This window comes from Sturnira hondurensis, unplaced genomic scaffold, assembly GCF_014824575.4.
Source record: "Sturnira hondurensis isolate 20B ecotype Veracruz unplaced genomic scaffold, ASM1482457v3 Scaffold0006496, whole genome shotgun sequence".
Lineage (NCBI taxonomy): Eukaryota > Metazoa > Chordata > Mammalia > Chiroptera > Phyllostomidae > Sturnira > Sturnira hondurensis.
In genome coordinates, this window is record NW_028079127.1 from 24,904,500 (window position 1) to 24,930,343 (window position 25,844).

Sequence of the window (25,844 nt, forward strand, 5' to 3'; positions counted from 1 at the left end):
AATACCTATAGTTTAAATAATACATTTTAATAGTATTCTATTTAATAATAGAATACATAATACATTTATTCTATACCAGGCATAAAGCTACAATTTCATGTAATTTCATGTAATCTACAATTTCATGTAATCCTCAAACTAACCCTGGGAGATACTCTCCATTATTACTGTTGTACCAATAGGACTACTGAGGCTCAGAACAACTGAGTAACCCATCGATGAGTACACACTTAGTGTCGAGACTTCTTTCATGGATCATGACCACTAAGCAAGCCTGCTTCTGTCAAGAGTTTACAGTGGTCATATGTGGTTCAAAGACAAGTGTGCCAAATGGCCATATGGCATGAGATACATGGAAAGTGGAACAAAGCCTCCACCTTCTGTGAGTTGCCAGCTTAGAGACTGATACAATACCCGAGATGCCCATATTACTGGGAGACACACAAAGTACACTCATTCTTGATGAAACCTCACTTGTAATGGGGAGCATAAGAAAAAATAATTTAAGTGAAAATTTAATAATTCTGTATAGAACCTATAACAGCTACATGGAACTAATCAAACAACAGTTACATAAGAGCAGCCTATAGTGGCAACCAAGGTGGCTGAAAGGACTGGGAAAGAAAGTGAAAAACACCTAGGGAGAGCCTTCTACGGGCCAGACCTAATCCTATGCCTTCAGACTTGTAACTCATTCATTCCTCAAGTTGTCCCTGGGCCCACTTACAGTTGCTGCCATTTTACAGATGCTAAAACTGAACCTCAGGAAGACTGAGGGATCGCTGCACACACAGCCAGACAGACTTTGAACTTGAGTCTGCTTGTGTTTCCTGTGCAGATTTGTGGAGTGCGCATACCTCCTCCTACCCTCAGCCCCTACAATGCTGCCATTTCTCATGGATTTTTTAAAGTTATCTAGAAAGTCACTTGCCAGTAGACTCAGCCTGAAGTTGTAGCAAACACCAGCCCTCAGCAAAGTAAAGAAAGTTGAAATTTCAGGGAATCATAGAAAAATTAGCAACTTGAAAGCATTGAGATCTATGGGAAAAGGCAGGAGATTAAGAAAAATTATTTTATCATTTAAAACTTGACAAGATGGAAATATGACCTTTTCCTACCTCTCCTGATTCTAAAAAGTGATACAAGTGTTTCATGTTCCCACGAGCTATATTGGCAGAAGTGCCTCCAAGTGTGTGCTGCTTCCTGGGAGCTCAAAGTTTCAATCTCCCTTTTTTCTTTGTTCTTTGGCAAGAAGAAAGTAGTTGCTTCTCCAGGAGAGGAGTTTCCAGGTGGTTTTGATATGGGCTGGGCTCTGGCCAAATAAAACTGTAACCCAGCAAATTCTTCAAACCATATTTGCCCCCAACTTAGAGATGTCCTTTCCCATGGAACTGGAAGATCCTTCCAAGCACCTGCCAGACACTAAGGAGAACTCTCAGGTCAGAGTGGCCAGGTTTTGAGCGCCACCCCTGGGAAAAGGAGATTTCAGAGTGCTGGAAAATATCCCCCACCAGCTCTTACTTCTCTGAGCCTTAATTTCCATGTCTGAAAAATGGGGAGACTTTTGCCTACTCCATGGAGATTTGGGGGGAGCAAAAAACATTGCATAGTGTTTCAGTATTACCTAACATTGACTAGGCACTTAATATCAGAAACTATGCATATAATTGCCATTCTCTATAATTATGTTAAAGCAAAAAGGTCATTCAGTGAGGACAGATGTCAGGGTATGTGAGGGGAGAAAGCACTCTTTCCTTCCACTGCCATTAAGGTAAATGCCTCTATCAAATAACAGCATGCCCAAGGGGCGTAAGCAAATGTGTAACACTTGGAACTATCATGTCTCACTGAGGCTTTTCAAGGAAGAGCCACATGACCATGGAGCAGACCAGTGGCAGGGATTTCTTTAACAGGATAAGCATGGGCCATTTGAACAGCAATGTGAGTCAGACCAGTGTCCAGACAGCCTCCCCTGCATCCTTGGCTCTTTTTACAGCATAACTCACATGCTGTGCAGTGTGCCCTGCACAAGCATCAAGGAGACAAATGAGGTCTGAAACTCAGACCAACTGGCCACCCCATCCCCTGGGTGAAGAAGGGAAGCACTTCATTTGAATTTGCACAATGGTGTGCAGGTGCTCCTGGTGGCCATATGCACCTCCTGGAGTTCAGAAGACTAACCTTGAGTCATGAAAAACCTTCCTTCCACCAACCCTTTTCAAGTGTCTCCTATTTGCTAGCTCACTAAGCCATAGTCCGTATGGCAAGGGGTCCAGGGTCTGTTGGGGTAACAGACATGGAGGTGAATGACTACACAACAGCACAACATGGCTAGGAAAGGTGCTTATGGGGAGAGAGAAGAAGCACCTGCCCAAAAAGGTAAGAAACTGTCCCCAGTAGGAAAACCTCATGAAAAGGATATGGACATGTAGTCCAATGAAGAGGGGACATTCAAAAGAATGAGCAAGGGGAAGGGAGATGAAAGAAGAGGAAGAAGGAAATTAAAGGAATATTAGAAAAGGCTGAGGTGGAGGTAGAAGAATGAGGAGGAGCTTACCTGGGCTGAAGAAGCTTGTGACTGTGTGTGTGTGTGTGTGTGTGTGTGCGTGTGTCTCTGACAGTGTCTGCTTACATCAGAGAGAGACCCATGAATGTTGGGTACACTCTGTGCAAGACATTGAGATAGGCACTTTACAGATATTGCCTCTTTGAATTTTATGGCAATCTTGTAAGATAGTCTTTATTATCCCCATTCCACAGATAAGAACTTTGAACTCAGGGAATGAAATTTAAGGAGACTCAAATGATGTATAGTGGAGACTACCCTGTCTGCAGTGAACTATAGGAGAAGCAAAGCTGTACTTTAGTGCTGGGGACCAGTCTCCAATGCTCCCTGTTCGTCTTCCCTGAGGCAGGCTATTGAGTTAAAGCAGCAGCTTGGAGGTGTGGAAGGGTAGAAACCTTGGCCTCACCAACACAGTAAGAGTTTCAAGGGCTAAAAGTGGGTGAAGTTAAAATCACTGGCATGAGACCAAAGCTGCAACTAGCATGGTGTTCAGAAAGCATTTGAGGAGCTGTCTGCTCCTCTCAGCCCAGGTACTTGAGACCTTCCAGTTATTAAACAAATCTAATCATGGAAATGAGCCAACCCAGGTGATGGGCACAACACTCAGCCTCAAGTTCCTGGTAATTGTTGGAAAATCCAGTTACAATAGGGCTGAGCTTACTATGCTTCAGAAAGATAATTGGGGCAAGGGTAGGGCTTAAGGAGAAACTAACTAAGAAAATCATATTTTAAAATCTATTAAGTAAATCTCCCTCTTAAGCAATGCCTCTTGTGCCACTGAGGGTCCAGGAGGAGGCCAGAGGAGAGTTCAATGAAGACTGGGGATCAGCCTATTTCTCATTTTACCACTTTCCTGGTTGGGAGACAGGCACTGGAGACAGGGACATGCAGGCCTATGTGTCATCTAGAGAGTGCTAGGTTAGAAGTACAGAGGCGCAGGATAAAGTCTGGTCTGGGCTCTGCCACCAGGGAGCCATTTGATCTTTGGCATGGTACTCACTAAGCCTTAATATAATGGAATATTAGAACTAGAACAAAACCACCTCAGATGGTGATACAGGGACGTAATGGAATATACAGGAATTTGAGACAGTAAAACCTATCAAGCTTATCATAATGAGCTTGTGTTTTGAATATGAAACAGCAAACAAAATATTGTTGAGGTTGCTCAAAAGGACAGGGAGATTTATTTATTTTTCATCCATCCATTCAAAATGTACGGAGAACCTGCAATGGTCCAGGTTACAGAAATAAATATAACATGGTCCCTGACCATGTGTCTGTTTTTCTTCTCATTATATCCCCAATACTTAACAATAGGTAAATACTTAACAGAGTAGATACTCAATAAGCATCTGTTGATTGAACTACCAATTTTGCAGGGGTTCAAGACAAGTAATCACATTTTGATAAAGCCATGAAAGAGATACAGGGGTTCTAGAAATGAGGGGCGCCTCACCAGACTCAGGAGGTGGTAGGAGGGTGCAATACAAGAGTGTGCTGGGAGTGAGAAGCCGTCTCTGTATGAAAGATGGGAAAAACGGACCAAAGAAGGTTTAGCCGTCCAGAGACACAACGGGGCGCCACCATCCTCCGTGAGTTTGGAGGACCCAAGGGTGGGGAAGTCAGACGTAGCCTTGCAAAGATTCCCTGCAGGTGTCCAGTCATGTGAGAGGGAAAGAGAAGGAAAGGAAGTGGGAAGCATGTGAGATTTGATTTAACGCAAAAGAACGGGTTGCGCTAGGAACCAGAAACGAAAGCGGAGCTCGGGAAGGAACGGCTGCAGAACAAGGGCTAGGAACTTGAGAATGCTGGGTGGGTGTGGCTTTCTGGGTTGGAGGCTGGGGAATCCGCGGAGGAGTAGTGGAGCGCATGCGTGGGCGCCCAGTCGGAGATAAAAGTCCAGCTGACGAAATTGACAAAGACAAGGGCGCCAGGCAACCCCCAGAGCTAGTCGACTGGCCTGACTAGCCCCCAGCCCACGGAGCTAGCCAGGCCAGTCGATGGTGCTCGCGGTGAGTGGGAAGGACAACGGACAGAGCCATACACGAGCAAAAACAAAGCCATCTCTTTGAAACAATAATGAAGCACACATGGCCGGGGAAAGCCAAATATTTGTGAGATGATGTGAAAAAAGGGAAAAGTCGATCTAGGCAAGTCTGGGTTTGTGCGAGAAGCTTCAGAGGCTCTGATCTCTGGATACTTTATTAGAACGTCCTTTGCTCCTGCTTTCTCCCCAAAGGAAAAATAAATCCTTGACCAAATGAGAATTGACAGCAGAAAAAGAGGACCGGCTCCTGCAGGGCCTGGCCAGAGGTGCTGTGATGGTAGCTCTGCGGGGGGCAGTTCTGTATTGTCACCGGGAAACGCCCACCAGCTCCAGTTGTGCTGAGGAACTTGGCCTCCACGGAGGTGGGACAGGCCCAGCGCCAAGTTTTGTTTTCCTCTCTAGCCCTTCCTGCCAATGCCTCGGTATTTCTGCAGGGTATAACTCTCTGGTATTTCTGCCTTGTAACACTGTTCCTTGTTCCCCATGCCAGATTCTCAGTACTGCAGCATCTCAGCCCCACCCCCACCGCCCATTGCGAGTTACCTCCCTCTCCTTTCTCTCAACCACAGCATCACACAGCAATGCCCTATTGCAGTTGACCATAAATGCAAGGAGCCACCAGTGCCTGTTTGAGGAGGTGGCATTTAATTAGGACGCTCCAGCTGCCATTAACCCCACTCCTCTCCCACCTCTCCTCCCCCTCCCTCCCAGTGCCCTCTCCCAACCGCCCTGCTCACCCCCATCTATGTAAAAAAGCCATAAAGTCTTTCTCCAATCACCATCTCTGAGTTTATGCAACCCCCAGAACACAGGTTGATTGGAAAGGTCTCTGTCCTGGATAACAACAATTCAATGTGCCTTGACATTTTAATAGCCTGCCATTCTGGTGAACACAATCGAGCAAGGCAGTGAAGCAAAAATCATTAGGTAAGCAAGATAATCTAAGCAGGATCTGCCGCCTGCATTCACATATGGGAGCAGGTTGCACAGCTGGGGCAGTCCACAAAGCTGGACTCATTCTGCCCCAAACCTTTGTATGAGTGCACCAATACAAGCACTTGTTAAGCAAGAGACACACAGCCCTTCAAACAGGTTTGGGGATATAAACACACTCAGGCAAGTACAGTCTCATTGAAACCCCAATACAATACAGCTTGAGAGCATACGAATTTACAGTGAATGAAAACATTTGCCATACACCAAACCACCAAATTAAACATAATGTTCTCAGGCTTGCTGTATCACTGAGAGGTCAATATGCATTTCCATATATAAAGATTTCTAATATAATGCCATAGCTAAGCAGATAATTTAAACGTATAATATAAAACTTTTGCCCTGGCTGGTGTAGCTCAATGGATTGAACACGGGCCTGTGAAACAAAGGGTCGCTGGTTTGATTCCCAGTCAGGGCACATGCCTGGGTTGCAGGCCAGGTCCCCAGTGGGGGTCACATGAGAGGCAACCACACATTGATGTTTCTTTCCCACTCTTTCTCCTTCCCTTCCCCTCTCTCTAAAAAATAAATAAATAAAATATTTTTTTAAAAAACTTTTAAGATTTTGAATATAATGCCATAGCTAAGTACATAATTTCTCAAAACATATGTACTATCATCCTCATTTTACAGATGAAGTAACTGATGTGCAAAGAGTTGTAGCAACTTGTCCACAGTCATCCCCTAGAAAGTGACAGAGCCAGTATTTGGATCCAAGCAATCTGACTCTGAAGTCCAGGCTACCATCCATCGTGATATGGTGTCTCATGAATAGTAAATCGCACAAACAAATATGAAATGTGTTACATATCTTTATGAGGTCAGTTCATTTCTTCATGAATGTGTCTATTTATATACACACACACAACATACACATTCTCGTGGGTACTGAAAAGGTACAAAGCAGTATAAACTAACTTCTTTTCAACACAAACACCTGCATTTAGGTATTTGACCATATTCACATATTGAGCATCTTGTGAGTCCCAAGATCACGTGTTAGTACTAAGGATAAAACAATTAGACACAACTGCCACCCTCAAGTAGCTCAAAATCTGTGTGGAAGTCAAACCGGCAAACAGATACTTGACTTCATGGGTATTAGGTTAGAGAGTGAAATGCAGCTGCAGAGACTAAGACCTCTCACCCCACCCATCACCTGCCGCACACTTGCCCCTTCTTTGGAAGTCTTTTTGGGAAGGCATACACTTACTCCCATGAGGTTGCCATCACTCAAAACACCTGAAGAGCTCCCTTTGGGAATCCCCTTCAAGACCAGTTTATAAGCTGCTCAAGAAAATGTGCCTTCTTACTTAATAATTATATAACACACAAACTCACACCCCTTTCTTAGGAGTGACATCACAGAACCCAGGCCAACAGATGTCACAAAACTTCTCCTGTTGGATTCCAAACCTCCCCTGGGTCCATGCTTTACCCTCCCCCTACACGGAAGTCCCCACGTAGATCCGTTTCCCCAGGTGCTGACTTGGCAAGCTTTTCACTTTATGAATATGACCCTCAGCAGGGAGAGCCCCTCTCAGCAACCCCCGAACTATGTTATCACCATTATTAAGGAGCTTAAAGAGGAGCTGGGACTATGAGACACCACTGGAATTGCAGCGTGATTGTGATTGATGTGTTCCTATTAGTGCCTCAGTGTTATCTCTCTGGATGGCAAGAACAGCCAGTGGCTTGTAACACAACAGATTACCTGAGTTCTCAGCCTTAGAAGGATGTTTAAATAAAATATAGTCCCTCTTAGCAAGAGGCTCATTTTCTCCACGAGGCTCCAAGACTATTTCATGTCAGTTCTGATTCGCTGCGACTCTCCTCAGTAAACATGTCTTATCATTAATAATTCTTTACAAGCACAATCTCCAAGAGCTAGCGATCTCTCTCCCTCTCTCCCTCTCTCTCTCTCCCTCTCTCTTTCTCTCTCTCTCTCTCTCTGTGGCTAGACTCAGACACATCACGACACAGTTTAGGTTCCAAGGTGCTTCTCTCTGGATTTTCACCTGCCTTGCCAAAAATGATTGATTACGCCGGGCCGACCGGGTGTCCGGCAATACCCAACAAATGACTTTGGCCCCTAACAGCAGGCCTTGGCCAGATAGAAATCAATATTTCACCATTAAAATCTATCAAAGAAGAGTTAAGGCACCATCTGTCCCTGCCGCCTCTCTATGGTGTGTGAACATTAAATCCGACACTTGTACTACATGGGTGATCAATATATAGTGGTTCACAGATCATTTGTGGTTCCCTTTTAGCAGTGATGGATGTCTGGAATCATTGTGATTCATTTTGTCAGACCATTAAACAGGATTCTGTCCAGTTCCTTCCTGATTTCATTTAGAGGATCATTCTTCACAGTTCATAAGAGGGAAACGGTTTTACCAATCTGCTTCTATTTCAATAAGTCACTTTATAGAGATTTTGTGTCCTCCAGACTGTAAAAATTCTGGAGAGATAGTACAAACAGACCTCTAAAACCATTCACTGCATGACATATGCATAAAGTGTGAAGAAAGGAATGTAAATATGTTTACCTCTTTATCTGCAAATGTTGGTTTTAACCCCCTTCTGGCTGGAGTCCTGGAGTTTGGGCACCACAGGAACAGTGTGTGCTTGCCACAGCTGTGAAGCTGGTGGCTGCGGCTAATTTATGCAGGCAGGGGGAAAATCCCCTGAACCCTCTGTGGCATGACTAAAAGCAAATGGGAATGGCTTTTCCAGAGGTCACATTTTAAAGACTCATTTCTATGATCAAGATGAATTGCCTCTTACCCAAATGATTGGCAAATTGTGCTCCAGGGCAGCATGCCAACACCAGAGAAGAAACACTGACCATGCCCTTGAGGGCAACAGGGTTTTTATGCCCTTGAATGAACATAAAAACCTGCATGACATCAGCTACCATTGGTGAATACCAACCTGTACCAGGCACTGGATGCACACAAATCTCCTCCAAAATAATCTTAACAGATAGGTATTATTCTCCCCACTTCCCAGTGAGAAAACTGAGGCTCAGAGAAGTTAAAACCTTGCCTAAGATTACTCTAGCCAGGGACTGTGAGAGTCAGGACCCAGACCCAGGCCTGTCACAAGAACCCACATAGCTGTTGTCAGCTCTTATCTGGTGGCCATTACTTCGTAGATGATTTTGTTTTAATCCAAGTGAATGTCCTTCAATCCTCCTGAGAGTCCACCCATCATCAGAGAATAAAATTTTATCTTATTATTATTTTAAGTAAATCTATAGGAGGATCACTAAATAATGCACTCCAGAGCCAAATAATTGATATTGAAGTATTTTCTGTTTTTGGATTATCGGACAGTATCACTGTAGCAGATATTAGTGTCAGTCAGCAGATATTTATTGAGATATCAATAGAAGCATATATACATATGTATATATACACATATACATACATACACATATATATTTTCTTATATAACTATCATGTTATATAATAAATATATATAATTTGAAAAACTTTAGAGATAATTAGCTTGTCCTTCCTTCCTTTCCTTTTAAAATTGAGTAACTGAGTCTCAGAAAGAAGAAAAGCTGACCCTGGGGTAAGCTTTTCTTGACTTCCAACTAAAAAAATTTTAAGTAATAGTATTACTCAATTATGATATTCTTGGTGATATATTTGCTGAGGATCAGAAGAGAATGGTACCTATTTTACAGCTAAGCAGAAGGGAAATCTACAATTGCTTCTGAATTGCAGTGCAATTCCAGTTCACTAACCACTATGCACCCCTGCCCAGAGGTGAGCATTCCTTACAATAACAGCAGAAGGTAAGGCACAGTACACCACTTAAGACCTGAGGCTGCCTGGCCAGAGCCATGCTGGAGAGCAGCATCCCATGGAATTTTCAGGCAAAGACACTTTTCAGAAGGGTAAGGCAGGGCAGAGAGAGCTTGCTTGGATTTAGGCTTCAGAAAGACTAGGCAAAAATTCATCTGTGCTGCTAACTGTGTCACTTCAGATAAGTCACTTAACCTCTCTGAGCACCAGTGAACTTATCTGTAAGAGTGATGCTAATCACATCTACTTCCCAGGGTAATCATGAGACTTAAATGAGACAATATAAACTTCAGCACAGGTCCTATCTAGCACAATACATGTTAGTTAATGTCCTTTTATCCCTTTCTTCTTCCCTTGTGTTCTCCTTGATGTTACTCCATAAATTTGTATTATACTATATTTCAACCTCCAACAAGAACTTGTAATGGAATCTGCCACATGAGAATTTATCTAAGTCCTTCTTGATTCTAGAAACATAAAACCAAGGAGTTAGAGAACTGAGAGGTCTTTGATCCAACCATTGACCCAGTGCAGGAATCACTTTCCCTACCTGCCTCACAAGTCATTTTCATTATCCAGGAGCTCAAGATGTCACAAGAAGTCTGCTTCATTGCTGGAAAGTCTTTTAATGATGAATTTCCCACTAGACTTGCCTCCAGGTAAATCCCATCCATTAGTTCGAGTAATAATTCCAATCCATAATCACCTAATGTTCCATATATATATACATAGAACAGGAAAAATGCTCCTTTTAATTTGTGATGAAACTACCTCCTGAAGCATTTGGATTATTGGACTAAAATTCAAGAGGCTTGTGACTGTGCCTAAGTTGGCTTTATGCATGTCTTTTGATTTCAGTTCTAGGCACATCCCAGTTTATACTGAGTGTACTGAAGAGTCATGGTGGGGGGGGGACCTTTTTCTTTTATAAATCCTACTTGGTACTTGTCATCTATGTTACTCTCTGTGTTTTCTGTGTCTCTTCATTTTCACTCTTGATCATGAAACCCACAACTGCACAGAGCACTCTGATCCAATTTTATGCTTCAGGTTTCATCCACCTGTTTCTTCCTTCCTTCTTTGTCCCTCCTATTTACTTTTCCTTCATCTACTTGTCCTTCTATCCACCCATCTTTCCACCTCAAATATTGTGGTCAAAACAGGAATGCTGAAAACACCCTTTAACAATGGAATGCAATAAACTCCAGCTCTAATAGCAATGGCAGTCTCAGCAGCTGTTGAAGCATCTGTTGCCCACCTTCACCAATAATCCAGACATTAGCATAAGCCTGAGTCTGGCAGGCTCATATCCATGCCAGGGCCTCAGGTTCTGCCATGATCTCTCAACTGTTCCCAGCATTCGCACACTCAAAAAATCACCGAATTAAAGTCAATGATTCTACATTGAGCATTCTTACAAAAGTCACTCTTATCTTCCATGACCATTCCAACCAGACCAGCCACCGGCCATCACAAAGAAAACCAGTGTTTTGCTCTGCCAGGTTGCCAGTTCGATGACTGCTCCTGTCACACTGAGGTTAATCTTTTGGGTCTCACTCCTCCAGATAGGTCCCACTGTAGGCTAATGTGTCATGTCTCAAATGTTCATATCTCAGAATGCCCATTTTTGCTGCCAGATTCTTTGCCTGTGTGCAGACCTCTGAATCCAGCATCTTCTGATGCTGCATTTATCACCTTGAGCATATATAAGTTCATTCTGTTAAATGTGGCCTTATTAGGAAGATAGGCCTCAGCATTTGTTCTTTTAAAAAGTCAGGTCTGTGCATGTCCACTTTGGTCAAATTGCATGAGTACATCCTTGACCATGGGGGCTGGGGAGCCATTTACAAATTAGATGCCAGCTAAGACCCAAGCGCACCTGCCTGGCGTCTGCCTGAGCCCATAAGATGTGCAGTGGCAGGAGAGGACACAGCCATCATATAAAGTCTGAGGTGACCTTACCTCTCTTATTCTGTTGGATTAAGCCAGCTATTTTCAACTTTTTCATCTCATGGCACACATAAACTAATTACTAAAATTCAATAGCACACCAAAAAGTATATTTTTTGATGATCTGACAAAAATAGGTATAATTTGATTCATTCACACCAGATGGCTATTGTTGGGTTGCTGTTGTCATTTTTATTTATTTAACAATCTACAGGAAATGAGGTGAGTCCCCCTAACTAAAGAGTCAAATATTATACCCTTTAAAAATTCTTATGGCATACTAGTTGAAAATCACTGGGTTAAGCCATTAAAGAACTATTTCTAATGAAGTTGATCATTCCTGAAGATTTCCTGGAATTCCAGACATTCTCTTACTCTTTATTCTAAAGTAAAACAATACATACATCAAGATATTTTTTCAGAGCTCACTTTGGCCCATTTTATTCTAATCTAAATCCATCCTGTGGGCTTAAGATTTTTGTCTGTTCATAAACTATTCTCCTTCCTAATAATAGCACCATTAATTGCAAACCTACCATGTGCCAGGCGTCATATTGGTTGCTGTATGACATTATTTTATTTCACGACCCTCTGCAAAATAGGTTTTATTTTCCCCATTTTCAAATGAGAAAGTGAGGCCGCAAGAGGTTTAGTAATTCACATAATATCACAGTGCTGATAAATGACAGAAATTGGATTCAAACCTAAGTGAGACTCACAGCCAGAATTACCAAATACGCTGCTCTATGTCCATCAGAAAATATATAATTTAATATATTAACCTTACAATCATAGTGGGATTTACAAAAACTTCTGAAAGCAGAATCTAGGCCCAATTAGATACCCATAGCTATGAAACACATCTCCTTGACTTACCCTCCAAAATCATCCTGCTGTCTAAACACTAATAATGTTCTTTTTTTCTCTAATTTCACCTTCTACTCCTGATCAGAGGGATCAGCCAGCCTGTAAGACCCCTATGCAGAAGGTCTGACACACAACTTAAATCATCCCTTTCAACTCAGAGCCACACACAGACAGAATATCGAGCAGAGGTCAGGGCATTTCACCTCTTTCCCATCCCAAAGTCCCTTGGCTAGTGTGCGATAGGTAAGGGTTTGGGAACCAAGCTAACATCTGCCACCTGTGCTGAGGAAGGAAGGTGGATAGCTAGGCCAGGCCTCTGTCACAGATCATCTCAAACCACTGGAGGCAGTTTACAGAAAGGCAGTCTGGTTCATGGTACCCCCACACTGTGGAGAAAGGGCCATAGAGAGCCACTGAGAATATTAAAACTAAGGAACTCAGCCAGGGGTCCTCAACTGGAGTGGGGAGTGTATTATCTCCCTGGGGGCACTCAGAAATGTGACAGTGAGTTGTTACAGTGACTGAGGATGCTGTGGGTAATTAGTGAACAAGGCAGGTTATGTTTAATGTGCTTTAATGTGTGAGACAGTCCCAGGAATGACAAATTGCCCATTCAAAATACCTGCGTTATTCCACTGACTGAGTCTAACTCTCTCATTTTACAGATGAGGAAGGATTTTAATGATTTCCCCCAAAGAGACATACAGAGAATTTTTGTTTCTGCCTATTGATGTTAGGGTATATTTAGCTCTCCCAGGAAAAAGATTTCATGTAGGTTGTTGCTTCTCCTCAAATTCATCAGTAGGGGCCACAATCCCTAGAAATGAAAAAGGAAATCATATTCAATGGAAGTGCCAAATTCTGCATTAAGTGAAATACTTAACACACATGATCTCATTTCCTCTCTGAAAAACAAACAAACCCTGGGAATCAAGAGGAATTGGAGAAAAGAAGACTAAGGCTCAGAGAGAGTAAGTAAACTGACCAAGGTTGTTGTGGACCACTCTGCCTGATTTCAGGAATTGTAACTCCACCCCCTGTGGCTAAGGATGAGTCAGTGACCTCTGGAATGCAAGCTCCAGGAAGCAAGGCTTGTCTCTGTTAGCAAATGCTGCCTCAGTTTCCTCCCTGCTCCCAAAGCTTGGTCGGATAGTCCAGCATGGATAGTCCATGCACTTCAGAGGAGAGGCAACCTAGGCCAGACATGATCACTTGGGAGGCCACCATGGAAGGACTCGGAGGGCTGCAACAAAGAGCAATGGACTCCCTCCCCTCCTGGAGCTATGGCATAGCCCAAGTCCCCATGTTTTCTGGGAGAAGCACTTCCTGAAACCCCCTTAACCCTGAATACCTGATGGGGAGGGGTGCAGCTCCTTGCCTTACTAGAGCATGTCCTGGGGAAAAATCTGGCATCACAAAGACTTCCTGAAAAACCTGTGAAACCTGCTCTGCTAAGAGTGCTTTCATTCATATGTTAAGGGTTCGAGCAGGAAACCCTAAAATTCCGTTCCTGACAGACTCTGACTCAGACTAAGCCCTCAGATTTCTTTGAAATGTTAACTACTGTTTGATCCTTGCTGCCCTATATTCCTGTGTATTACAACCCAATAAAAGCCCTTGGAGGAAGGGGCACAATGCCTTTTTCCCCTGAGAAACTGGCCACTACTCACAGCCTTTTTCTTCTGGGAAACTGTCCACCTCTCCTCCCCAAGCAGATCACATCATGTCTCAGTCATGATTACTCTCATCTGTGGCACACAGGGGGACTTTCCAGGAAAGTCGCCCTCACACAAGGTCACAAAGCTCATTTGTGACAGAAGCAAGATTCCAACTTAGCTCTTTCCAAAGCGAAGTGCTCCCTCAGAATCATATGAAAGCAGCAAGCTGGGCCCACCCCACTCCCCGCCATCACCAAATCATGTGTGTCTGTGGACATGGCAAATCACACCTTACCTCTTCTAGAGATTCCGCCAACCTGGAGAGGCCAACTTCATCCAGAAGTCTTCTCCTCATGTGGTTCCTTCAACTAGATCCCTTCACGACCAAAGTTAGCCAGGAGAAGTTGGCAATAGGTTGCTGTTGCCAGAATTTTTGGCTTCTTATTAGAGTACCTATGCTGTGCGAAAAACATAAAAATAAAAGAAAAGAAGCTCTCATTGTAGAATACAAACGGTGAGGGCGATTAGTTCTAAGGAGAAGTAAAACATCTTTCTAGAACTGCAATTGCCATGTCACAACTTTGCCCTCCATAAACCAGCCTTTGGGACCTGCTGAAGGGACACACAGGCTTTTGCCTGGTGCTTCTGACTAACTTTGAGGGATTCCCTTTCTTCTGAACTTACCTGAACCCGTTTAGTTCAGGGAGAAGGGAAAATAATAGTGAAAAGACAAACAGAGAAAGTAGGGGAGATGGCACTTCAGTTCAGGTGCCAAGACCTGCAAAAGAACAGGAAAATGGAGAGGACCATTAGTGCTAATAACTTAATGACCCCTCTTGGCAATTGGTGAAGTCCTTATGTATTGACTCAGAAAGTGGCCAGACTGGGATCCCCATTTCAGCACTAATCCTGTGATCTGAGTAAATGTCTTAACTTGGCTGAACTTCAGATTCCTCATTTGTATAAACAAGGGGTCATTTCCACATTACAGTAAGAATGAACACAGCCCTCAGTAAATGAAAGCAACTAAGACTGATTCACTCAAAAATGAGGATGTGGGATGGGTTTGGATAGGTGAGTGCAAAAGCGTCCATCACCTCCAAAGCTCCAACTCTGCTACTGTCTATCTCTTTTTTTACTCCTAAAGAGTATGTAGGGGTGGGGGAGTAAGGAGGGGAGTTTTCAGGGTAACAAGCCTAATCAGAATTTCACCATCAAAGCAAATATATCCAATTAACAGCTATTAGAGAACCATTTTCTGGCACTGTGCACAATGAAGGCCATTCTATCTAGTGGAAATTAATCTTAATTATTGGTACCTGCATACATACGTGCAAAGGGAAGCAACTCACATTAATCTACATTAAACTTAATAGCAGTCCGTGTATTATCTATTCTGAGTCAAAATTGACTGCTGGCCCCTGCACAGATATTCGCAGTGCTAACTCAAGTAATTACAGTGCAGTGAGTCTCAAAGACACAATTTGTTCCCTATATAATAAATCAGCTGCTAGAGCTTTTTATAATTAAAAACCAAAAGGAAAAAATAGAACTGTATAAGCAAATGTCATTTTTTTCCTAAGGGACATTAGGAAAAAGGGAAATATGTTTTCCTGTTGCTTAGTCTGAAAGGAGAATGAAACACCCATCTCTGATGGAATCCCAAACAGAGATATAAATACAGTGTTAGGTTTTCAGAACTATGGAAAAGAATATTTTTATAACCTCTAATTTAATGTTTCCAAGAGGCCTCTTTTCTAAGGAGACTGGTAAGGCTATGTGAGAGATGTTTTAACTGGGTCAGGATGAAAGGCCAAGTTGATTTTATTAAATTCTACACAAGAAAGACCCCTTTTCTTATTCACCATGAGAAAAAAGGAAATGATGTGTATGTTTTCTTTCTCTGTGCTGCCCACAGTCTTCCATATCAGGGCAGCATGTACTTGTTTAATAAAACAAGTTTTAGAAGTTGCCTACCCTTCCATAGACCTCTTTGTCATCTGTCTCTCTCCACCTCTAATACTCCACTTGTTAATGGTTTTTCCTAGTTGCCCAGAATCATACACCTACTGGTGTTCCAGGACTTCTGAGGCCATCTAGTCCAACCTCCATTGCAGCCAGCATTCCCTAAAGTGGAGCGTGCCTGCCACCACTGGAAGGAGAAAGCTGAAATGATACTCAGATAACATAGTGACTTCCCTTGCCAGGAGCTGACTGGCAGGCACACATTCCAGATCAGTAAGACAACCCATACAACCTCTGCCACTGGGAGACAAGCTCAACCAAGCCAGATTTTCCCAGATCTGTGCCCTGCATTATCTAGACCCAGGTCACCCCAACACAGCACCCTTCCTAAATCCATGCCTTCTCCCTGCCCATTCTTAACTCTTACTTCTAGAGCCCCTAAGCTTTTGCTCAGCCGTCCTAGGCCTCCCCTGAGTTCCAACCAACAGTGCCACATCTAGCTGTTGAGGTTGTATGTGTAATTGCAAACTGGAAGGTACCTACTATGGCTGTGCAACTCAGTAGGCCTGACAACCACTCACTCTCAACTCTCTGCTCCTCCAACCTCCCCATTCTTTTTCCGCAGGTGCTATCCTGATCTCAGCCTCCAAGACTCTTTCTCCAGTCAAAGCCATTCCCTACTCTTCAAGCCCTCATGATAGAATATCAAAGTCCGTCTCTGATCCTATGCTTGGATTCTTCCTTCAATCCCTGGTCCAAACTTTCTCAATCAGACTAAAACCCTTGCTTGGATCACAAACCTCCTCATGGCCATAGTTTTTCCATCTCTACTCTTTAAGTCTGTGTGTAGTGCTTGCTTCTCCTTCTGCTTTATGCTTCATTATCAAATAATGTCATTTAATACAATTTTTATATCAAAACCCATGTGTAGGTTTCCCAGAGAAATATTAGAAAATATAGAAAAATAAAGAAAGGTAGCCTCTTGGGATTTACTACTTGTTTTCTTTCTGTAGACATATAGCATACATTCTAGTATACAAAATGGAAACATAATTGATACTAATTTTTAAAATTACTATTTTTCATTTTATTAATAGGTAATATATGCTCTGGTCTGCCAGCATCTTGCTCCAGAAGCAATCAGTATTATCAGCTTATTTTATACTTTCAGCAATAATTTATGTATGATATATATAAATGCATGGTATGTATAATATATGATATATAAATGTATCTTTTTACACAAATGATGGGATCCATCACATTCTTTTACATCTTGCTAATTTGCTTAATAAATGTTAGAGATAATTTATATTATAAACATAGATCTGCATTAGCTTCCTTTTAAAATATATTCCTTTAATTAAAACAGTAACTAAATAATAGCACAGTTGGAGTTTGAGATATAACAAAAATCGTGAGAGCGGTATTTGAGCAACTGAAGTTCAGAATAAACAGTTCTCCTCTGTACATGAATTCTGCAACCTCCCCTGACCACCCAACCTTACCCATAAGTGGCCCTTTTGACCATCCTGAATACCTCCAATGATGGGGAACTCACTTCCTCAGGAGGTAGGCTTAGGTAGTGAGGTTCTCATCCTGAGCCTTCTCCTCTTCTTATTAAACTGAAATCTCTCCACCAGTTTCCCAGATCCCTTAATACCAGTGATCTCACCTTATAGGAATTCTTTAGCATTTAAAATATATTTCATTCATTTGGACACTTAGTAGCTACTGTTTGACAGTGTTTCTTAACCATATCATAAGAGGCAACCTTGCCCTTTAAGTTTTCAAAAGACAGAATAAGGCTTTGGTTTCTCTTGTGTCTTCTTCCACTGCCTCCCATAGTGCTTTCCACAGTGCACCTGCAAAACATCTGCTTATCTCCCAGACCTCAGCTAGGTCATTACTTCCCTCAGAGAGCCTTTCCCAGCACTCCAGCCCCAGAATTTTTCTAGTCATTGTGATTGTTTCTGATCTGCATTCCCAGAGGATCAAGCAAAGCCTGCCATTGATTTTCAAATATGTATATGTGGTGAATAAATAAATGGACAAATGAATACTAACAGGGTAATCAACTGTAGCTTTTTTTTTGAAAGACAACAAATAATGTAGTGCTAAATTCCTCAAGGGAATTTGGTGTGATTCAAATGTTAGGGACATTGCCCTGTAGGACCCCAAGAACACTGAAAGGACTACCACTTGCCTTGTTTATGGAGTCCCAAGACTCCATTTACAAAACAGTCAATCAAAACAGAAGGTTCAGAAACACAAAGTGGGAGGCTAACTTTCTAGGCCATGTAAGCTTCAGGAAAGGAGTTTTCTTAGAAAGGTCTCAGAAAAATTTCATAAAAGTTTTTCAGGGCCAGAGAGAAAATAATTAACATTTATTGTACCCTTGTTTTGTGTTAGAAATGGAGTTTGAGGTTAGAGACAACCTTTTTATTCTTTCAGGGAATGAAGGGTAGAGTCCTGAAACCAGCCCTAAAGAACAATCCTCTTTCCTGCCCCTCTACAGGGAAACTCTACCCAGCTATAAGACAGAATTTTTAGTCAACCTACCAACAAGCATTTCCTGAAAACTTCTAGTTAAAGCACAAGAAGGAGAAGGAGAAGGAGAAACAGAAGGAGGAGGAGAAGAAGGAGGAGGAGAGGAGGAGGGAGAGGAGGGGGAGGAGAGGGAGGAAGGCCCATTTCACATCTCACCACTCTAGTTAGTAATATATAGAGAATTTGCATGAAGAGCTAAACAATTCTATAAACACAATGTGTCTAAAACATTCATGCAAGATCACTGTGGTGGAAGTAGCCCAGGGCTAAAAGGACAAAACATTTGAATCCTGGCTTTGCCACTGTTGAACAGTGTGACTTCCAGAAGTTTGCTTCAGCTTTCTGAACTTCAACTCTTACTTAGAGTAACTCATTGTTACTCTGAGTAACAATGTCACCTCACAATTGTCCCAAGAATTAAATGAAACTTGATAAGATTACATTTAAAAGGAAATGCATGTGGACTTTAGAAAGTAATGGATGCCTTTAGAAGGCATGTGGACTTTAGAAGGTAATGGAGCACAAAGAGAGATGTGCAAAAGCAAGAAGGGTTGTGCATTGATAGAAGGAGAGGTCGTCTGTGTGGCGTGATGAAGGACCCTTGACAGGTCCATAACTGGTCGTTCATCTTGTTAGTCCTGTCATCCTCAAATATTTGATGAGCGTCTACAGAAGATGAATGAGTTAAACACAAGTTCTGCCCTCATGGAACCTACAAATGAACAAGGATATAGACACATAAATATATGACTTGAATTTGATGGATTCAATCCAAGGTGGGAGACAGAGGTGTGAAATGGGGGTGCTTTTAACCCATGCAGGTGAGTGAGGAGAGACTCATTAAAGGCAGGTGACATCCCAGCTTTCAGAGTCAAGTAGAGTCATCCAGGCTGGGGTGGGCTGAGGAGTGGGAGCAGAAAGTTCTGGGGAGAATGGAGGCTGAGATCTGCACTGCCTAAGGCAGTGGAAGGTATCAGAGAAGTGACCACAAACAGAGCCTCGTAAGTCATGGTGATAAGTTTGAACCATATCATAGGAGCCAGTTTAGAGATTTAAGCAAGACAGTGACACACTTGATCAGGACAGCATTTTAAAAAGCCAAATGGGTTTGAGCAGGGCAGAATAGAGATAGGGAGACAAGTTAGGAAAGAGTTGCAGGGAATCAATTAAAAGAGAAGTTATAGGGGGAGCCAGAGATATATTGAAAGAAGGTAATTCACAGCATTCATGAAAAATTGGAGTGAAGAGGAAAGGAAGAAGTCAACAGTGCTTCCTAGGTATCTTCTTAAGCAGCTAGGTAAAATGTGGTATTATTGACTAATATGAGATTTCAAGGTAGCTGTTAAAATTAATTTTGGGATAACATCCAAACCTGTAGAGAATTTTTTTAATCCTCACCCAAGGAAATGGCTTTTTTTCTTATTGATTTTAGAGAGAGGAGAAGGGAGAGAGAGGGAGAAGAGAAAAACTGATGTGAGAGAGAAATATCAACCAGGTATGTTTCCCCAACCAGGGATCAAACCCACAATCTAGGAATGCGCCCTGACCAAGAACTGAACCCAAAACTGTTGGTGCATGGAACAACCCTCCAAACAACTGAGCCACCTGACCAGGGCTGTAGAAAAAAATTTTATGAGTTTATTTTAGCCAAACTGATGGCATACACTGAGGAGCAAGCTCTCAAATGCTCTGAAGAATAACAGTTTTGCAATTTTTTATGCATTTGAAATTAAGGAGGGAGTGTAAGAAAGATGACATGGAGGTGGGAAAAAGCAAGGATAAGAAGACTGGATTACAGGATAGTTAAGAAGATTTCATGCTTTCTTGAGGGCGGTTACAGTTTATTTTAAAAATGTGTTAACCTAGATGACAGAAACAATGAACAGGGTTTGTTTAAAACAAAGATAAAACTTTTACTAAAAAGTCATATGCCTGGGGCATGACTACGAATCATGACCTGCCCAGTTAGGAGTTTATAATAAGATCACCGTCTGAGGTTACTTTCTGTAGAACCCCCCTCTTTTTGTCCACAGATGTGTCAAGATTGAGGTTCTTGGGAGATAGCCAAATGAAGTTGTGCAAGAACAGATGAATATATGGATCTCAAATAAGTGAAGTTCTGGACTACAGACAGAAATTTGGGGGCATATGGATAATAAACAGCTGCTGGGTTGTCGATGAGATTTCTCAGAGGAGGAGCAAAGAGGAAGAGAGGAGAGCTGGCAGAGAATCCTCTTAAAAGAAAGGAACTCGATCCAAGAGACTGACAGTCAACTGGAGAGATGGAAGAAAGCTCCACAGAGAGTGCAGTGTTACATTACAGAAGGAAAGAGAGGAGAGGGCAGTGCCACATAAGATTGGAGAAGAATTTTGGGGGTAGGGAAAAGTGGAAGTCTTGGTGACCTGCACAAGTTCCAGGGGAATCCACGTTGCCAATGTTGAGAGGCAGGTGGGAGATGGGGAGGAGGAGAAAACCGGTACAGGCAAAACTTACCAGGAACTTTCTATGATCATGAAAATGAACGACAGGGAAGTACTTGAAAGAGGATTAGTAAAGGGATGGTTTTGGAGTAATGTATTTTTTTAAGGTGGGAGAGTTTTGAGTATGTCTCAAGACTCAAGAAGAAAACAATAGGAAGAAAATATTAAAAATACATAGACTGGAGCAAGGAAGCATTGATGGAGCAAAATCCCGAGGGAAAAGGATGACGATAGGATCTAGGAGATATTTCACTGGAACAAGAATGAAGAAGATGAAGTATCTGTTAGAAATTATTCCATGTTCAAATAAAAGTAAATCTCCTAGGATCACAATCCTCTAGGATTGTGACTTGAATTCAAATTTTAGAAGTCAGAACATAGCTTTTTGTTACTGTTAGTGGTGGAAAAACAGCACCAGGTGTTAACCTTGATTCAGCAACCTCAGTTTTTGAGTTCTGGCTAGGAGAAAAATTCAGAGCCAAGACTCAAATTATAAGAGAAAGTTCATTTAGAAAGTCACAGAGGTAAAAGAACTGAACTGTAGGGGGGAAGTGAGCTCAGAAAACATATTACAGCTCAGGAGAAAGAAGGCTAGAGATATAGCCTTGAGAAACAAAAGACAAAGGAAAGGTTCTAGTGTGCTCTGGTAGGGGGTTAAGGGGAGAGTGCACCCTTGGGGAAAGAAGGGCATAGGAAAAGCTAGGGAAAGGCACAGATCATGCTCCATAGAAAGTGCACTGGTCCCAAGGGCTTTTATCTGAGGTCTCAGGGGAGGATCTCAATAGAACATTCATCAGCTTTTCTAGTGTGTCTCCTTAAGGTCCCAGTCTCCACTGACAGGTGAGTGCCAGGAAAGGAGGTCACTACTCATTGCAGCTGGCCCTCATGTCAACTATGGTGTTGCTCCACTGGCTTTTGCTGCTTTTCTGGGCCTGGAGCTGAAACACAGCTGTGGCCTAGATGTCATCCCCAGGGGTTAGTGCTTAAGGGAGTGATTGTGCAAGGACTTGTAGTTCTGCCCATTGCTAGGCCCCTGGGGCTCTCTGCCCTCATGACCCTCTGCACTTGGCCCATTTTTCATGTTTTGCTCATGCCTGTCTAACTGCATACTACACCACCACTAATTAAGCAGTGCAATGTTAACAGAGCTCAGATTAACCCTTCTGATTCGCTCTACTTTTGCCTCATGATTGCAAGATGGCTGCAGCAGCTCTGAGCATCATATCTTTACACGACCAATTCATAGCCAGGAAGCGTGGACTGGCACAATGCAGAGTTTCTCCTCATATACCCCTGTTAAATTAAGGAGAAGTATTTTCCAAAAGCCTTCTAGACTTTTTAATATATCACATTACCTAAAACTGTCTCTTAGAGTCATTCCTAGTCCAAAGCTGGGCCCACTTCTCTGAGGTAAGGACATCTCCACCCAGCCACCAAAGAGAATCAGGATGCCACTGGTAAACAAGGGGTGACTTTAGATTGGGAACACCAGTGTCTGCCTCAGAGGTACAGATAGGGTAGATCAGTGTGTTTAGGAACAGAAAGTTGAATGAATTCTCATAAAATATCTATTTTTTCTGTAAGTTTGTCATCTACCTAGAGTGAGAGGAGAGAGTTATTGGGATGTGAGGTCTGACATGACCTCTAAAATAACCTCTGTAGAGAAGGGAAGAGTGAACTCACTGAAAAAACATCTACAATTCTAGGGGGTCCCTCAGCAGGAAGAATGCTGAGGGGAAAATTATAGACCAAGGAAAGAGGAGAGTGATGGAAGATCGGCTAAGTGACAGCTCTGCCCCAAGTGTTCACCAGGGTTTCCCAACCTCAACACTAATAACATTCTGGGCCTATTACTTCATTGTTGTGGGGGCTGTCCTGTGCATTGTAAGATGTTTATAAACACTACTCACTAGATGCCAGTAACACACACTGTCTCCCCGCCCCAATCTCTGTCAACCAAGAACATCTTCAAACATTGCTGAATGTCCCCTGGTTGAGAGGGGGAAATGCTTTCAGTTGAGAACCACTGTTGTATAGTATTTTATTTAATCCTATAGAGCAGGGATTGTGGTTCTGCTTTCAGGGATGAGATGAAATACCCAAGAACATAAAACTAAGAAGAGGTGGAGCCGAAATTCAAATAAACGCTTCTTAGAGACATTCCTCCCTCTGAATGGCCCTGAGCTCCCTAGCCTGCAACGCTCCACCAGCACCACCAGTATATGGAACTCCTCACCCTTGGTCCTGGCCTCAGCCTTCCCCCTGGGGCTCTTCCCACAGAGTGACTTTGAGTAGTGATCGGTTTTTCCGGAAAGAATTAGAGGACTCATAAAAATTAAATCTTTACAGGAGCTCTGCATGCTCTTTTTCAGCATGTCAATCATTCAAGTAAAAAAAAAGTGGTAACATTTTCCCAAGGATTTGGAGGAGAAAACCACCATCTAGAAAGGAAAACCTTTCAAGCTGGAATGTGCTCTAGGCAGCTTCTTTAAGTGAAAAAAAATTATATGCCTGGGAAACATTATATCTGCCAAAGCAACATGAGCATCTCACTGTAATAGTGATAGTGTCAACTCCATTTGGACTTTCATCCTCAAGACTCCAAGAAGGGCCTTAAAAATGAAATTTTATACAAGTGCACAAAAACACACACACTGTTGGAAAAAGTCACACATATATCACTTGGTCCACCTATCTAATGAAGGTGGAATGCAGTGACAGATGTTTCACAGCTGCCCGATCTCCCCCTCCAGCAGGTCAAGGACAGGAAGCCGAGGACACTTGATCCAATAGGAATTGCAGGGTGAGTCCAAGGAGGTAAAATCCAATCCTGCAAACTGGGATTCAGCCAAATACACAGAGTAACCATCACATCACTGCCTCATCCCTTATGCCAAGAGACTGAATGAAGAAAAATGACAGACATCCATCTATACCAGAAAGGCCATGCTATCCTGGTGAAGAGAGTTGGAACTAGGAAAGATCCCAAGCACTTGTGATATATGTGCTGTACATATAGCCTGCAGCCCAGTCCAACATAGTCAAAGTCATAGGTTTGGGCCCAGGTCAGTTAGATATGGTTACTCTGCTGAGCAGGCATTGGCTACTCAGCAGAATTGCATTTCTGTTGCATAGATAGCTGCCAGCTCCATTGCAGGATAAATCTTTTTATAAAGAGTAATACGTGTGGGTGGTAGGAAAGAGGAGGTAGGGGTAGTGTTTCATTTAACTAGGTCAGGCAGTACAAAGTGAGGTGAAAAAAAAACTAGTATCTGCGGAGCATCTAGTTCAGGTCAGGCCCTGACCATCTGTTATCCATTAATCCTTACTAGTTCTTATTATCTGAAGCTTACAAATAAAGAAACAGACTTTAGGAAAAAGTTAGGAAATTGGGGCTTTTACCACCCCCCAATAAATTAGGATTCAACTCTGGTCTGCAACCCCAAAGTGAACACATCTGAATTACCACCATATCAGGACAGAGAATATTGCTGGCACCCCAGAAACTTCCATTATGCCTTCTGCAAATTATTACCCTCCTTCTCTAGGGAACCGCTGCTCTTCCTTCTATTACTATAGATTGAACTTTGCCTGTTTTTGAACTATATGTAAATGAAAACATGTAATTTGCATTCTTTGATTCTGACTTCCTTTATTCAGAGATAATCCATGTTTTTGTGCATAACAATAATTTTATGCCCATTGCTATATAGAATTCTACTGTATGAATAGATACATATTTTATTAACAGAATAAAATTCTTTTATTTTTTATTTTTAAGTATATTTTATTGATGATGCTATTACAGTTGCCTTATATTTTTTCTCCCCTTTACCCACCTCTGCCCAGTACCCCCATTCTACCAGTGTCCCCACACACACACTTAGTTCATGTCCATGGGTTATACATATAAGTTCTTTGGCTTCTACCTTTCCTATACCATTCTTAACATCCCCCCCTGTCTATTTTCTACCTGTCATTTATGCCACTCATTCATGACTTTGACTACTATTTTCCAGCCCCTTCTTGCCTGTAAGGTTTCTTTTGAGAAACCAGCTGGTAGTCTTATGGGAACTCCTTTGTAGGTAATTGTCTCCTTTTCTCTTGCTGCTTTTAAGATTCTCTCCTTTTTAATCTTGGCTAATGTAATTACGATGTGCCTTGGTGTGTTCCTTCTTGGGTCCAACTTCTTTGGGACTCTCTGAGCTTCCTGGATGCCCTGGAAGTCTATTGACTTTGCCAGAACTTCCTCAGAAGTTCTGCTTCATTATGTTTTTCAAATAAGTTTTCAGTTTCTTGCCCTTCCTCTTCTCCTTCTGGCACCTCTATGATTCAGATGTTGGAACACTTAAAGTTGTCCTGAAGGTTGCTAAGCCTCTCCTTATTTTTTGAATTCTTGTTTCTTCATTCTGTTCCAGTTGGGTGTTTATTTCTTTCTATTGTTCCAAATCATTGATTTGAATCCTGGTTTCCCTCCCTTCTCTGTTGGTTCACTGTATATTTTTCTTTATTTCACTTTGTATAGACTTCACTTTTTTCTTTATTTCGTGGCCATACTCAATCATTTCTCTGAACAACTTGATTACTAGTGTTTTGAACTCTGCATCTGATAAGTTGGCTATCTCCTCATTTCTTCATTGATCTTCTGGGGTTTTGATCTGTTCTTTCACCTGGGCCATATTTATTTGTCTCAGCACACCTGTTACATTGTAAGGGGTGGAGTCTTAGGTGTTCACCAGGGCAGGGCAACCCACTTCATTGAGTTGTGGCACTGCGTGTGGGGGAGAGATCAGAGAGGTGACAATACTCTTTGCTCAGCTCTTGCCCCACTTTCAGTCACTTCTCCCACTTCCCACAAGTTAATTGTGCCCTTTCAGGTGCTTCCCTGTTGCTGATTTCCAGGTGGGTTGGCTTGTGTACATTCTAGGACCCTGTGGGTC